Genomic DNA, 17,614 nt, shown 5'->3' with positions numbered 1-17,614 from the left:
CATCCTGGGCACCACACCCAGTGAGGAGGGGGTCCACAGGGTGCCCCAGTTTGAGGCTGTGTAATGTCTTCAGTGACCTCACCAGGTGTAAGCGAGACACCTCCCAGTGAAGACAACCACCATCTTCCTTCCCACCAGGAGAGGCAGACCTGAGGCAGGGCCAGAGTGGGGAAATTCAGGCCATGTCCTACAGTTCAAATTCCTTCAGCAGGTCGTTTCCCACCACCTGGCTGGCGCTGGCCTGGACCTAGGGGAAGAACACAAGCAGACCCTTCTCAGAGCTGTAGCTGTTGCCACATGAGGGGTTAGCCAAGGGTTGTGTGTGCAGTAGTCTGCGGAGAGTCAGAGAAAGTCTACGTTGAGTTAATGCTCCTTTACACAAACTGCTCACCGAGCATCTGCTGACACATGACAGTGCGCCTTGGGGAAGATGTAAAAATTAAGAGTTCACTCTTCCAAATTCCCAGAGAACTTGGCTCACACCTAATTTACCTGGCTTTCTGTCTGTTGACTCGCTGCTTTCTCCACTGGATGTTCCGACCTGGCTGCATCTTTCTCTTTTGAATCCCCAATACCCAGCTGAGGGCCCAGCACATGGCAAGCACTTAGCATTTCTTGGATTAAATAAGACTGAGTTCATGTCTTCAGGACTTCCAGTCCTACGCCGTGGTTAGCACGGTCCTCAGAGGCGTGAGTGACAATCACGTCAGCCCTGATAGCAGAGGCCGTGGAAGTTGGGAGAGGGGGAGTAGACGCTCCACAGAGAAGGTGACGTCTGAGAAAGCCCTTGAAAAAGGATTCAAAGTAGAACTGGAGCTTCCATGGGCGGAGAGGAGAATTCTAGGGAAAGGCGAAGGCAGGAAAATGTCACCAGTGTTTGGGAGATGGTAGTTGAGTTCTGTTGGGAAATGATAAGCCTGGTGAGTCACAGCAGGTGGGGCTTGCACAGGTGCTTAGGTGCTGGACTTCACTCAGCAGACAGTGTTTCCTCTCACTTCTTATCATCCTCCTCCTCCTCCTCATCATCATCCTCCTCATCATCATCATTGTGCCAACAGTGATCATAGCAACAGACGTAACAGTGGCAATACCTCGTACAGCCTGAGTGCTTACCTTGTACGAGGTGCTGTTTTCAGCATTTTGCATGAGTGAATCCTTCAGTCCTCACAAGCACTCCATGGGGAGAGCCTTCCATTTTACAGGTGAGGAAACCATGGCACAGGAAGGTTAAGGAAGCTTCCTGAAGTGAACAGTTCAAAGTGGCAGAGTGAGGGTCCAGACCCCAGGCACGTGGCTCCAGAGCCCACATCCTGCTTCTCCTGACCTCCCCTCCCAAGTTCATGGTTGTCTCATGCTGCCCCTCTTTGCTCCCAGCCATGGCCATCACCCCACGCTGGGGTCCTAATTCTCCCCCTGGTCTTATCTCCACACTGGGTCCGTTTTCACCACAGCTCACTGCAGGGCTGAAAAGCAATCCGACGGCCACACCCCCATCTCAGAAAGATGTAATGACACTTAGGAGTGTTGTATATGCTCCCCAACTAGTCTACCAGCAACGGTGCCTGCTGCGTCTTGCTTATCTTGTTCCGGAAGCTCTTTGTTATCTTCTGCTCAAACATCCTGTTGAGCATCATCCCCCAGCTGCTGCTCCTGAGGCCCCGCCCCCGTGAGGGTAACCAAGAGCACAGGCTGTGTCCTCCCTGGGTTCCCAGAGCCTGAATCTCCAGGGCCACTTTGGTGCCAGTACACAATGTCTATCCCCACCTTCAGTGTCTCATGCATCCTTCATGAAACAGCTGCTTGAGCTTCTACTGGAAATGCTCACGTGGGGCTCAACAGGCCAGATGGACAGTCGACTACCTCTACCCTCCATCTCTGCCTGAGGGACCAACATACAGAACTCCTACTCACTGCCCCACCCCCATGCAAATTCCTCACCTCAACAGCCAGAAGGGAATGGGTGAAGTCCCACTGCCAGCTTAGCCACAGCAGAGATGACCCTGCCATCACTGAGCCCCCTCAGTTTTGGGCAAGTCTTCAGCACGAATTTTCAAGGTCTATTTCTCCTCTTGTTCCTTCTTTTCAGACTTTACTAGACATAGTAAAAGAAACTTAAATCACATCATATCCTCCCTACCTAGCAATTGTAAGAAGCTTTGGTCAGAGTTCCATTACTGAAATTTTCAAGGATGGAATGCTGTGTTGATTCACTTAAAAATAGCACGGGCAGGTAAGGGGACTAGAGATGAAATAAGGTTGGTTATGAATTGACCATTGTGAATGGTGAGATGCAGGGGTGGTATACAGAAGCTAATTACTGTGTTCTATTTACTTTTGTATGTATGTAAAATCTTCCAACATAAAGCAAAAGATGTAAAATTTAAGAAAATGTTGGTAGGGCAAGAAGTTCAAACTCACGGCAATAACTCTGATTGGGATTTCTGCTTTTATTGCGTTTCTCCACATAATCTCTGGCAGGCACCCTGCTAGCCAAGGATAAGTAGGACTTGACTGGTTGTGTGTTCCTGGTTCAACAAAACCAGACAGAGTTGAATTGAAGTCTGTGAGTTGATACCTCCCAGCCCATCCGCCTGGGCTGCCCCTCAAGCCCAGTGTTACAGCTCCTTCATCAAAGCCACTGCCCTGGGTCCAGATGCAGGTTGATGGTCAATGTTTCAGCTTCTTCTGGGTCAATGTTTCAGCTTCTTCTGGGTCAATGTTTCAGCTTCTTCTGGGTCAGCGAAATGCTGACATCAACAGTGAGGTCTGTGATACATCTCATAGCAGGTGGCCTCTAAGTGCAGATGCCAAAATTACAGACTGCCGGAGGTGTTGATACAGGATGTTGAGAAAATAGTGTCCACCTTCAGACAGAAGAGACAAAGGGATGTCTAGAGGCTCCGTTTTGAGGGAATTCCAGACCCCCTGGGGAAGCCAAGGCATCTTAATTCTGTCACTTTCTGTGGTCCAGGCCTGGCCCCTTTCATAAATCTGGCAGGATGGCTCTCAAGAAAGCTACTGCTGGCCTCGGGACAGCCTCAGGATTGGATCAAGATTGTATGACTCTGAGAATGGAGTGGCCCCAGCCAGCTTTCACATAGGGCAACCTGTCTATTTGGAGGCGTCAGTGCCCACCCCCGCAACTAACCCCTTCTGCCATCTCTGAGTGCCCAGGTGGTCAGCAGCACACCACCTCACCTGGCTAGAGCCCGCCTCACTCCTCACCTCTCAGGCGCCATCCTGTGACTCCATGACAAGCCCAGAGGGCACCTTCCCTTTGGTTTCTGAGGGAGTTTCAGGGACATGACCCACTTCTGCATTGACAGCATCTGAAGAGCTAGATCCAGGCTGTTGCCTTCCCTCTCACGGAGGCTCAAAGAGACACAGAGAGGAGACAGCAGCCTGAGTCCCATCCACACACAGGCTGGACCCAGAGGGCACTCCTAGGAGGGGTGCGTGTGCAGCGGCTCTACCAAATTCTTTCTGTCTCCTTAATTAAGTCTACCATCCTGTCACCAGGATCATTGCAACAACCTTCAGCAGGTCTCCTTGGGCCAGTCTTGATACCTCCATTCTGTTCCCACATGGCAGCAGTATTCTATCTAAACTACAGGTCAGATGGGCAGCCGGATGGCTCAGTTGGTTAGAGAGTGAGCTCTGAACAACAGGGTGGCCGGTTCAATTCCCACATGGGATGGTGGGCTGTGCGCCCTGCAACTAAAGATTGAAAACGGCGACTGGACTTGGATCTGAGCTGCGCCCTCCACAACTAGATTGAAGGACGACTTGACTTGGAGCTGATGGGCCCTGGAAAAACACTCTGTTCCCCAACATTCCCCAATTTAAAAAAAATTAAATTAAAAAAATTAAACTACAGGTCAGATTAGGTCACTCCATGCTTGCACACCCTCAGTGCCAACCTGTGGTCTCAAGCACCTCACAGAGTCTTCCAGGCCAGGCACCCTCAGCCTCGCTGCTCCAGCCCCTCACCCTCTTCCCAACACCCTCCTCTCCTCAGGGTACCTTTGCTCTGACTCATCAGAGACCCACTCTTCCCGCTGCCTGGGCACCCTCCCCTTGGTGCCCATCAGCACCAGCTCGCCATCCAACTCTCCATCTGGGTCTCGCTGTCTCCCCATCCACAAGGCTGGATTAGTGGCTGGCTTAGTGCTATTCCTCAGTGGGTGCTCCAGTGACAACCTGCACAGCACTGTCACACAGTTCTGGAATTGCTAGTGTACTTCCCTGCTGCTAGGAGTGGAATGCTTGTGTCCCCCAAATTCATGTGTTGAAGTTTAGCCTCCCAGTGTGATGGTGTTAGGAGGTGGGGCTTTTGAGAAGTGGTTAGGTCATGAGGGTGGAGCCCTTAACACAGATTACAGAGGCTTAAGGAGTCTGTGGAGATGAAGCCACAGAATGGGGTGTCTCTGACTTAGAAGGTGTGACTCAGAGTGGAGTCAGCTGTTCCGACAGGCTTTAGCAGGCAGGTGGGATGGGACACCTGGGAGGCTAGGGGCAGAGACTGGAACTCTCTTCCTGGCCTCATCTGAGGCTTGTTGATGTACTGGGGAGGGGGACAAATGGGGATGTTGGCTGATAACCCTGTGTCTTGGGGCCAGAGACAAGGTGCTAGAGAGGTTATGAGGATGACGATGAGTGACCTGATGGGGATTCAGACCATCCTCCAGGAAACAAATGGAACTCAAGTTCAGCAGACATATAGCGGCACAGAAAGGAAAGGGTGAATGACCAAGAGGATTTTGAGGGGCCCTACCCCTAGCATGACCCAGTGCTTAGTCATCCCTAAAAAGTTCTCCTCAAGGCTGATGGGCTTTCTGTGAGATTCATGGGTTACCAGCTTTGGTATCCAAGAGGAGCCCCAATACTTTCTCACGTTGGTTGGGAGACCCTGTTGCTGACATCACTATTTGTTAAGGCAGGGCCAGATGCCAGCTGTTTGGTGGTGACTGATCCCTCAGGCAGCCAGCCTCCTATCCCCAGCCCCATGCTCACCAACACGCCATGGGGACACACCACCAGGTCCCTGGACTTCTCGGTGGCCTGCACCCACGGGGCCTCCAGGCCCCTCAGATGCCTTCTCCCCATGCCTGCTTCTTGCTTCTCAGTCCCTCCGAGAAGAGAAGAGCTGGGAAAATGACACGAGGAAGATGTGTTCTTCTTTGGGATGATTGTGTTCCCTTTATCTCTTACGATTTGAAGGTGAGAAGGCACGGACAATCTTTAGCCCAAGAAAAGAGGCAAAACCGGACGCCTCTGGTCCTGAGAATCCAAGTGATGGAAGAACTGACTTCCGATGGATGGTCTTTCCTGTCACATCTCCAGAAAAGCCACCAGAAACACAAACACACATGTTCAAATTCAATCCAGACAAAACTGTCAAGGACCTTAACACAAACGATGGGAATGTGCCCACCAATTTCTCATCTAGCTTCAGGGCACCATTTCACTTTGACTCACTTTGACGGTCGTTCAACTGGCTCTGGTTTCTGGCCCACGGCCAGTTATTTTAAAGACCGAGTTTCCATAACTGAGATAGGCCCTGTCTCTAGGTCTCCAACTACTCCCACCAACTACCTTTTCCCCTTTCTCTCATATCCCTGCTTCCTCCTTTTAAGGCTCATATTTCATTTTAAACCACATTTCTCTTCTCTCCTTCATTATGTTGACTACTTGTCACCATGGCAACCCTCCCCACCCCATCAGCCTCGTCTTGGAATGGGCCCCCAGGCAGGGGCCATACTTGTCCTGTCTATTAGTCAAAGTGTGGTAAGCTCACCACAATTGTCACCAGAGTGTCATGGATGAATGAGTGCCCCTTCAGTTTGTTTGTTTGTAGCTAGGACAACTCTGTGACTAGTGAGCTTAGGGTAGGGCAGGAGAGTCTTTCCCTGGGGGCAGGAAGTAGGTAACTTGTCTTTGGCCTTAGCTCCTCCAATGATAAAATGGGGCTGCTCTAGGTTCCCGCACAGCACAAAACCTGTAGTGCAAGATCATTAACCATATATATCTGTTAAAAAATACAAATAAAACTATACCTATAACAAAAACTACTTTGAAGATTTTTTTTTTACAGTCATGATTTGGTGTGTAATTTTGCTCAAAAATAAAGCCATAAATCCACAAAAGACAGGCATGATTGAGAGTCATCTCACAAACCTTGCTACCATGTTTCCCCAAAAATAAGACCTAGCCGGACAATTAGCTCTAATGCATCTTTTGGAGCAAAAATTAATATAAGACCCGGTCTTATTTTACTATAAGACCGGGCCTAATATAATATAATATAATATAATATAATATAATATAATATAATATAATATAATATAATATAATATAATATAATATAATATAATGCAATATAATATAATACTGCGTCTTATATTAATTTTTGCTCCAAAAGACACATTAGAGCTGATTGTCCACTTGTAGGAAACAAACATGCTGCATTTGACTCCCACAGGTATTATCAAAATATTTGTGAGCCAAAAATTATTCAGAAGGTGTAGATTTAAATACATTTTGTTTTGGGAGTTTTCTTTTTCCTTTTTTTTTTTTCTCAATTTCAAGATACTTTATTTTTTAATTATTTTTTAAAGATTTTTATTAAAATATAGCTAACATAAAATCTTATATTAATTTCAGGTGTACATCATAGTTATTCAACAGTACCCACCTGGCACTATACAGAGTTATTACCACATTATTGATTATATTCCCTATGCTGAAGTAGTGATCACCATAAGTCCAGCAACCATCTGACACTGTACCATGCTGTCACTATATTATTGATCTTTTCCCTCCTTTTAACATTTTTCAATTAAAATTGACATTCAGTATTATTTTATATTAGTTTCAAGTGTACAGCATAGTGGTTAAACATTTATACAATTTAGGAAGTGATCCCCCCCGACTAGTACAACTGGCACTATACATAGTTATTACCATATTATTGATTATATTCCCTGCACTTTACATCCCCATGACTATTTTGTAACTACCAATTTGTACTTCTTAATCCCTTCTCCTTTTCTCCCACCCCAAACCCCTCCCATCTGACAACCATCAAAATGGTCTCTATATCTATGAATTTGTTTCTGTTTCATTGTTTGTTTATTTTGTTTTTTAAATTCCACTTATAAGTGAAATCATATGACATTTGTCTTTCACAGTCTGACTTATTACACTCAGCACAGTACCCTCTAGGTCTATCCATGTTGTTGCAGATGGCAAGATTTCCTTCTTTTTTTAATTTTTTTTTTTATGGCTGAGTAATTCCATTGTATATATGTACCACCTCTTCTTTAGCCATTCATCCATTCAGGGACACCCAAGCTGCCTTCATATCTTGGCCACTGTAAACAATGCTGCAATGAACATATGGATGAGTACTTCCCTTTGAAGTCACATTTTGGGTTTGTTCAGATAAATACCCAGAAGTGGGATTACTGGGTCCTTCTTTGTCTCTTGTTATAGTCTTTGTTTTAAAGTCTATTTTATCTGGTATAAGTATTGCTACCCTGCCTTTGTTTATTTGTTTCCATTTTCATTAAATATCTTTTCCATCCCTTTACTTTCAGTCTGTGTGAGTCTTTTGATCTGAAGTGCATCTCTTATAGGCAGCATATGTAAGGGTCTTGTTTTCTTATCCATTCAGTCTCCCTATCTTTTTTTTTAAATTAATTAATTTTTTATTAGCTTCAAATGTACAAAGCAATGTAATAGACATTTACACCCCTCATAAAGTGATAACCCCCCCAAGCTACTACCCCTCTGACATCTTATACAGCTGTTACAATAACATCGACTATCTTCCCTATGTTGTTCTCCACATCCCGTGACTATATGTACCTATATATTTAGTTATAGTTGACATTCAATATTATTCCACTTTAGCTCTTTAGGTGTGTTGTGCATTGGTCAGACATCTACACAGCCTATGACGTGATCCCCCTGATAAGTCCAGTGCCCATCTGGCACCTTACATGATCTTTACAGCATTGCTGATTATATTCCCCACACTGTATTAACTACCAATTTATATTTCTTAATGTCTTCACCTTTTTCCCCCTGCCCCTAACCCCATTCCCATCTATCACCCTGATAGACCTAGTACCCATCTGGCACCTTACCTAGTTAGTACAATATTATTGACTATATTCCTTATGCTATAACCTACACCCCCATGACTACTGTGTAACACCCAATTTGTTCTTCTTAATCCTTCCCCCTTTCACGGGTCCTTAAACTCCCCCCCCCATCTTAAAGAAGTCCCTCTAAGAGTCCTTATAATACTGGTTTGGTGGTGATAAACTCCTTCAACTTTTTCTTGTCTGAGAAGATCTTTACCTGTCCTTCGATTCTAAATGATAGCCTTGCTGGGTGCAGTAATCTAGGTTGTAGGTCCTTGCTTTTCATCACTTTGAATATTTCCTGCCAATCCCTTCTGGCCTGCAAAGTTTCTGTTGAGAAATCAGCTGACAGTCTTATGGGGGCTCCCTCGTAGGTAACTAACTACTTTTCTCTTGCTGCTTTTAAGATTCTCTCTTTGTCTTTAACTTTGGCATTTTAATTATGATGCAGCTCGGCGTTTGTGTCTTTGGGTTCATTTTGTTTGGCACTCTTTGCACTTCCTGAGCTTATACATCTATTTCCTTCATCTATATAGGTTAGGAAAGTTTTCTGTCATTATTTCTTTGAATAGGTTTTCAATTCCTTGCTGTCTCTTCTCCATCTGGTATCCCTATAATCCAAATTGTTGGTATGCTTGTTGTTTTCCCAGAGGCCCCTTAAGCTCTCCTCATTTTTTTTATTTCTTTTTTCTTTTTGCTTTTCTGATTGGGTGTTTTCTGCTACCTTATCTTCTACATCACTGGTTCGATCTTCTGCTTTATCTAAACTACTGTTGATTCCCTGTAATGCATTCTTCATTTCTGTTATTGTAGTCTTTATTTCTAACTTGTTCTTTTTTATGTTTTCTATCTCTGTTTTTATGTTTTCTATCTCTTTGTTAAAGTTCTCCCTGAGATCACTGAGCATCCTTATAACCAGTGTTTGGAACTCTGCATCTGGTAGGTTGTTTGTCTCCATTTTGCTTACTTCTTTTTCTGGAGCTTTGTTCTGTTCTTTCATTTGGGACCTGTTTCTTTGTCTCCCCATTTTGGCTGCCTCTCTATGTTTGTTTCTGTGTATTAGGTAGGGCTGCTATATCTCCCGGTCTTACTAGAGTGGCCTTATGTAGTAGGTGAGCTGTGGGGCTCAGTCTTCTTGGTCACGAGCCACACACTCCAGGTGTGTCCCTTGTGGGGATTGTGTGTGCCCTCCTCTTATAATTGAGCCTTAGTTGCTATTTGCACATCAATAGGAGGGATTGACCCCTGGCCTGATAGGTTGTGAGGACTGGCTGTAACTACAGTGGAGGAGTTTTTGTGCAGGGGCTGACCCTACAGAGCAGGATCTGCCTCAGCAGGGCTCTGGTGTCTGCCCAATCTTCTCCTTGTGTATGTCATTCTTGGAGGCAGTTGGGTGATGCTCTAGCTCATTTTGAAGCTGGTTACTGGGGGCACCAGCCCCAGGACCACCTTGGAGATAATCTGCAGCAGGTCAGGTTCAGCCACAGCCTGTGCTCCATTTGGGACCATCTGGCAGGTGCCACAAAGAAATCTGCAGATGGCTGCTGCCCATGCCATGCTTCAAAGTGCCTAGCTGTGAACTAGAAGAGTACAACTCTTTGAAGAAGATTCGAGAAGCTGTTTGCCAGATCTTAGCCTAAAGCATGGCCTGGGCGGATGGCGACCTGCACCAGAGATCTCCACATGGGAGACAAGCTGCCCGGAGTAATGGATCTGCAATGTGATTGCTGCCCCCGCTCGCCAACCATGCATCTGGGGGAGGCGGCGAGAGGGGAGAGACCGAGGGCATCACTGAGAAGTGAGTGGTGGGTCTGCTGCTGCTGTGCTGTCTCTGGCCGGGGTCAGGATGCCTCAACAGCCATCCACGCCGGAGACGGCAATGCCTCACTTTTCACTCCCCTGTCCACCCGAGTCCAACCAAAGATGCCACCCAAAGGTCCTCGAAAGTGGGAGCCAATCGAGTCTGCTTCTGTAGCACCAAGGAAGGAACCCAAACAAAGCAAAGGTACCTGGCTGGTCCTGGGGAAAGCGAGGCTGGGCCAGGTTCTCTTTTTAAGTAGTAATTCTAAAATGCTGACAGCCTTTGCTGTAGTCATTTCACTTCTAAAAAACTATTCTTAGGAAATTATCAGAAATAAGGGTAAAGTGCTGTATAATGATATTCTTCCCAGTGTTGCTCATACTAATCAATGTTAAAATAATCAAAATTTTCATCACTGGGATAATGTTAAATAAATTATGATGTATACAACCAATAAAAAAATATCATCAGGAACCATTTTTAATGAATGCTCACACTAAATTTTTTTTTTTAAGTAAGATGCCAAACCACCTATATGGCAGTTATGTTGTCATATGTATTCAAAGTAAAAAGACTAGTAGGAATATACCGACACATCCCTGGGTGCTAATTATTGCTGTCGTGCTTTTCTTCTTTTCCAAATTTTCCACAGTAAGCATGTCTTGGTGTCCTAGCTTGGGTGTGTACCAGAAAGCAGACAGAGCCTAAGGCCAAGGGCAAGTGGTTTATTTTGGGAGGTGATTCTAGTGTGGGGATAGGCAGTAGAGTAAGGCAGGAAGAGACGCGGTGTGATGGTGTGTGATTGAGCTGGTCGTTGCTGCCGGCCACTGGGACTTCAGCCCCCTGCAAGGATGCTGGCTGATCAAAACTGTGCACGGCCTGTGGCCATTGGGAGTGCTGGAGAGTTAGTGGGAGGAGGGCATGTAAGATGTACCCAAGATGTCTGATACAATTACATTTATAATCAGAAAAAAAAAGTAATTAGAAAGAAAAGACAGGGAGGGAGGGGAAAGGGGTGAGAAAGAAAGAAAATGAAGGGGTGAGAGGAAGAGAGAATGCAAGGACAGAGGGAGAGGGGGAAGAAGTTAGGAATGGAAAGGTGTCTGCCTTCACTTTTAATGCATTTCTCTCCTCACTCTTTACCTTTTCTTTGGTTGCGTCTATATCAGCACCTGCCAACTGCCAGCCCAGACCTCTGGTGGCAGAGAAGGCACACTGCTCTGGAAGTTTCCAGCCCCCAGCACTCACTCAGATACCTCAGCCTCTTCTTGCACCCTACCCTCCTCCTTGTCTGGGGTAAGTCACTCAGTGCTCCTATGGGTGGACCTGAAAGGCAAGATGAGGCGAACAATTTCAGCTGTGTAGCACTTCATGCTTTACAAAGCTTTCACCTAAATCATTTCATTTTATTCTGCAATTAAGTGGGAGGTAAACAACGGCAGTGGGAGTGCTGGGACTCTAGCCTCAGCACTCAGGCCTTGTTTTTCAGCCAGGAAATGAAAGCCTGAGAGGTTAAGTGGTTTGTTCAAGGTCACGCAGCTTAGAAAGTACCTCGAGCCAGAGCCAGAGCCAGAGCCAGAGCCTGGCCTTAAATCCACGGCTTGTGGCCCAAGAGCAATTGTGTCTTCCTCTACATAGCTCCGTTGTGTGGGTGCGTGCTTTATATAGCCTAATCACCAGCACTGATGGTGCCCCAATTCTCATAAATTCTACACCCATTGGCAACAAACTGATAGTGATAATGGCTAACATGTATCGAGGCTTTTTATATACCAGGTCTCTTTCTAAGCGTTTTGTATTCATTATCTCATTTAATCCATATAACAATCCCATTGGCAGGTGAGGAAACTGAGGCACGTGAAGGTAAATAACCCTCCCTTGCACACAAACGTGGGTGGACCTCAGATTCAAGTCTGAAAGTTTGAGTCCAGATACTGTAATGGTTACCATGGTGTCCCTTTAAAATGGGCCTGTTTAAGGTGACATAAGATGGAATCTTCAAAGAGAGACCTCAGCCGACCTGAACCAGCTCTTCAATGTACCTAAGCACTGATTTGTCCCTTTCTCCTGTCTTTAGAACATCCTACCCTAATACAAGCCCTGACTTCTAATCCAGCCTCACTTGGGGTCTCACCTGCAGAGGTGTGGTTTTGAGCTGGGCCTGTCATGTTTCTGTGGTCACACAGTGGTCACTCAGTCAGCGTTGGGTGGCTGTTGATTGGTTGGTAGGTTGAATGAATTAATGAATTCTGTGCTCTCAAAAACCCACCTTCCCCCAAATCCCTTCTCTACCAGTCTCAAGTTCTGCCATTTCCAATGTTAAAGATCCCTAGTCCAAAAGCTTGATGAAAACATAAATATTTTCACTGGATCACATAATTATTTTTCCAGGAAAGTGGGAGCCAATGAACAAGCCGATGAATTCCCCAGGACTCATTTCTCTAGTTGTTCTCTTTCATCCCACAGCACCTGTGCAAAGGACAGAGGCACAGTGGGTGCATTTCAATGGAAGGGAAGGAAGAAGTAAGAGATGGTCTGGAGCAGAACTGCCCACACCAGTTCCCAAAAAACTGTTGTGCATTCAGCTGCTTCTCAAATGAGCTTCTTTGTTCATCTTTACACGATGGAAATCTGTTGTAAATGTTCATCCAATCCTTTAATATGTTACCATGATCTCCCCAAAAGGAGGATTTTGTAGGTAAAATTTCTCAAAAACACTTCACCCTAGAACTGCAACCCAGCAAAATGCTCACTTGAAAAGCCCATCCTGACCTGCAGAGGTTCAAGCCTGGTGGCGGCCAGGACCACCTGGCATGCTCTTACAAACAGATTTCCAGGCTCCCATCTAAACCTTTGGGAGCAGTCCTTAGGTTGGGACCAGAAAAAGGTGTTTCTTAAATGCCCACCAGATGGTCTGAAGATGAGCCCATTTGGGCCTGGGACACTGTGTGAAGGCCTGGGTGGAAGGAGCCATGGGGTGAGGAGTGGGGGCATGGGAAGCGGTGGCTGAGGAGCATCCTCAGAGCTTCGGGGCCAAGCTTCGTGCAGCTGACAATTTCCCCTGCCCTCTCAGGAGCAGAGGGGGTCCTGTACTTTTAGAAGGAGCGGCCTCTGCCACTAAAGACTGGGGTGCAGGAAGAGTGAGGGCAGGTTGTCTTCATAGCTGAGCGAAGGTACGGTGTGTGTCCACTGGCTGCCAATCCAGCCAGGCCAGCCTTGGAAGAGAGGGTGGGCTGAGAGCCGCGCACGCTCGTCCATCACGCACAATGGGTGGGGAGCTGGGGCTGTACAGGCGCAGCCCAGTGTGAGAGACAACTTCAGGGCCTCAGGCTGGGTCTCAGAACCGGGGCACCCACAGGCCTGTGGGGCTGCGTGGGGATGAAGCCGAAATGCCCAGGGCTTTGCGTGCTGATGGGTCACCCTCGACTTTTGTCAGCCTGCCTCACTGCCTCACCACCCACCCCTGCCTTACTTTCTCAGGTGCCCAGTGCCTGGCGCCAAGACTGGCCCACGATAAGTATAAGTACTTGTTACACTGAATTGAATTCTCCTTTTCAAATGGCCTTAAGTTCCTCCATCTCTTGTTAGAAGTTCCAGCAGTTGGGCATTTCGCTGAAAGAAGGACATGGTCCAGCCAGCACCCTGCACACACAAAGTGCTCGGTGCTAGCTGGACTTCTGGACTTGAAATGAGTGTCTACAGAAACCCCTCCCCTTTAGTCTGGGGTTGGTCTATCTCATCCCACACAACGAGGGTTGTGGGGAGCGAGGAGGGCAGCACAGGGTTAAGAAAAGACAGTAGCCATGAATAGAGGTAAGTGGGGCCAAGGGGCAGCAGCCTCAAGGACTGGACCCCAAATTGGGCCTATGCAAAGTTTTTATTACTCAGGTGGGAAAGTAAAGGAGATAAAGCTTATCAATCTCAAGATCTGTGAATCCTATACATTATAATAGGAAACTGACTCAAGCCAATCACCCTTGCCTGCAGGCAGCAGAACCGTAAGTGTCAGGATGTATGTAAGTCTCAGGATGTATGTACTTCCGCAAGGGACAAAAACCTATATGCATATGAATAGATGGAGAGCACACCATTGAATCTCTTCCCCTGCAGGTTGTGGGAAGGAATGCAACCACAGAGACAGAGGCTCTCCTTAGCCGGGGGAAGTTGGGGTGCTGTGCCCACCTCTATGAACCCCGTGGGTTCTCCTGTTGGTCCCCATTCGACTGTGCCTGGCTTGAGTTGTTCTCCCCCACCCCACCCCCCCGTGAGGAATCTTATCCGTCATTGGCTGACCAGCCATCTTTCTGGGGCCAAACAGGGAGACATAAGGTGCATGCACAAAGGTGAAGCAAAGTCCCTGAAAGGATCCGTCTCACAGACTCTCCTTTCTTTAGGGGCAGATACGAGGGGACAGACGGGTAGGCTGCTGCCTGGCAACATTGGTCCAGGTTCCGTGTGTCTAGGTGAACTCAACTGCCATTGTTACTAGGGACAAACTACCATGCCCTCCTCTCTTCCCTCTTCTGCAATCCCTGCTCTCACTGTGAACAGGTGAGAAGACTTTGGATTGTTCTTGCCTCCATGTGACCTGGGGAGGGGCAGGGAAGCATCTCAGTTCTACCAGCTGTGTAATCTTGGGCAAACTGCAGGGACGGCAGGTGCAAGGGTCGTGCGTGGAGCCATCACTCTGTAGATAGAGTTCTATTCACTAATAAGGATGTGGTTCACACATCGTTGCAGTTTTGCAGGTGCATTTACATGAACGTGTGTTCTGTGACTGTTTGTTAATGTGGGTGGTGTGTTTGCCGGGGAGGAATATGCACCCTCCAGGCTTGGACACTCAAACCAGTTGCTGCCCAGCCAGGTCCATCTTTGTTGGTGGAGACCCTGTGCTCCCGGGACCACAGGGGAATGTAGGTCCCTGGCAGCTGTTGCTCTCAGGTGGAGGGGCTGGCGGGAAGAATTCTTGCAGCAGGATTAATTCAACAGGTGTCTACGGAGCAGCTAACATGCACTGGATTTAGAATCTTCTTTAGGTGAATGGGGACAAGGTCAGGGCCCCAAAGTTATTGATACTTTTTTACAGACTCAATACAAGTTTATTGCTGTCGGTCCACACAGTGCATTAGGCGCTTACGGTGACTGGGATTGTCAAAGCAGGGGGAGGGAAACATCACCGTGACCATGAGCAGGCTGTGTGCCCACGAGCTGTGTAGGCTCTGGGAGTGCAGGAGCGAGAGCTGCTCCCACCCGCACACCTGTGGAGGTGGGCACACCTGGTCACATCTGGTTCCACACCTGGGGCCCGGGGGTAGCTTTAGAAAATCCTGCAGCTGGATAAATGCAGCCTGAACAGTAGGTTCCAGGTGGAGAGGAGAGCGGGGGACAGGCGAATAACCACAAATCCGAAAGCAAGTCTATCTATGTCTCTTTTCTCTCCTCTGGGCCATGGACTTGGTGAGGGGAGGCTGCAAGCAGGGCTCTTTCAGAAACACTGTGCTTATGCAATGGGGAAGGGCCCCACACTGGGGTTCCTGGTCCAGGTCAGGGCGCCCTCTCCCCATCCCCGGAGGAGCTGCCCTTATCGTTCCCCTGAGATTAGGAGAGGCTCCTCAGAGGACAGCCAGCTCAGCAGGATCTGTGCCAGCTCCTTGCCCCGGAAGAAGAGGAAGGCAGGACAGCAGTGGCCTTTCTGTGGGCAACAACCTAGGTTTCTGATGGCCACACTTCACAGTGGGTCGCCTTCCTGACCGGCTGGACTTCCTGGTGCAGGAGTCCCACTCACTGACGAGCTAGAGGGCTGGTGGGTCTTGTGCGTGGCAAGAGGCTCTCAGAGTCCAGGCTTGAGGGAAACATGTCAGCCCTCTCGCTTTTCTCTCATTGTCACCTTTACATGTTTGCACAGCCTCTGAACAAATAACCAAACTCTCCAGGTTAGCCTGTTCCTCGGACGGACCAGGACCCTGGACCTACAAGCTCTTCGCAGCCCTGACACTAGAAACGTCGCTCTGGGCCTCCTTGCGGGTTGGTTCCCGTGGGCCTGAGCACATTCCCCGCTTGCTTGCATCCATCTCTTCTCCAGCAAGCACTCGAACACATCCTGGTCTGTGCATCAGCAGAGCTACTCACCAGGCTTTTCAGCCCACAAAGTCTGGACCTGATTAGTTGTGCCGTGCCTACCTGCATTACAGCGTGAGGAATCTAAAGTTCACATAGATTAAATAATGGCCAAGGCCAAGCAAGGACAGCACACTGAGTCATTCAGCCACCTTACAAACGCTGGTTAAACAAGGACGGAGCCCGAGGCCAGGTCCCTGACAGAAATAAGACGTGAGGGGACAGAAATCACCCCATACGTGACTAGTTTAGCCAAAAAATAAACAGACTCGGAGCATTACCCTGGCCCTCTTTCTCATTGTGACTATGCACTCCATCTCAGATATTTTTACTGTGTGACTGGTACTTTATGAGGACCGTGTGACAATTTAGCAAGCGGGAGGGAGAGGACTTGTAGGCCAGGGGATGTGTAGGTATTCAAGTCAGTATAGTCGAGTCCTCCTGGTCGGGAAAACGGGGAAATTAATGAGTGTTCAACCAAGAGCTTGTGTGTGCTAAGCTTTTTGTGCATGACTCTAGAAAATGTTCACAGTGGCCCCAGGAGGTGGTTTTGTTGAAGGCCCAGGAACTCTGGGTGAGCAGCTGCGGTTCAGATGTCCAGGGGCCTGTTAAAATTGCTCCCAACAGCAAACCCGGCCTCCCACATGCCTCAGAGGCCCCCCCTCACTGTGGTAAGATGCTGACTCTGTGTCTGTCACGTCTAGAGCAATTATCCGCCTCCAGGCACCCCAGCCTGTGCCATTCAACCTGGATGCGTCCTCCCTCCCAGCTCTGAGGTCCACCTGGAGGAGGCTAGGGACAAGTCACAGCTGCTCCCTCTGGAGTGGGCAGCACACAGCATTCTTGAGCCTGAAAAATACAGCAGGAATTTCATTATCTGATGAGGAGAAGCTCCCAGGCTGCCCACGCCTGCCACAGGGCCAGCCAAGGGGGCTGTAGCAGGTAGGAGGCCTGGGCCCGCCTCTGGGACTGAATGGCCCACAATGGGGCCAGATTTCTCTAGACCAGTCTCAGTCTCAGCAGAATGGACCTATAGGGACCTTGGACAGAACTGAGGTGCTGAGAGGTTGTGGGGGTGTCACCTGGCTGCCTAAGAGTCAGAAACGAGACTCGAACCTATATTCTGACCTTGGTGTGGACAGCAGCACCCAATACGTAGAGAGAACGTCTCACAGGCATACCTACTCACTTATTCAAGTCCCCCAGCAACCTGAGAGGTGAGCAATGCGCTTGTCTCCTTCCCACACACGAGGAAACTGAGGCATGGAGAAAGAGGCTGACCCAAGGTCACGCCAGGGAGTTAGGCCTCTTTCCCGTCATGCCCCTGTGGTTCTTACCTGCAAAGCCTCCGCCTCCCAGCCAGGAGGGCCACCTGGTTAATGATTGACACATTCTTCAGCATCCCAAGTGCTCGGGCAGCGTGCCTGTCTGCTGGCTCACCAGTGCCTGCTGTCTCATGGGCAGTCATAAATGTCCTGTGACCATAAGGACATGGGTTAGGAGACTGTCAGACACCCAGCCAAGCTGGGCAGACACTCAGACACTT

This window comes from Rhinolophus sinicus, linkage group LG02 (genome assembly GCF_036562045.2).
Source record: "Rhinolophus sinicus isolate RSC01 linkage group LG02, ASM3656204v1, whole genome shotgun sequence".
Taxonomy (NCBI): Eukaryota; Metazoa; Chordata; class Mammalia; order Chiroptera; family Rhinolophidae; genus Rhinolophus; species Rhinolophus sinicus.
The sequence above is the reverse complement of the archived record's forward strand: the minus strand, read 5'-3'. Positions refer to the sequence as shown.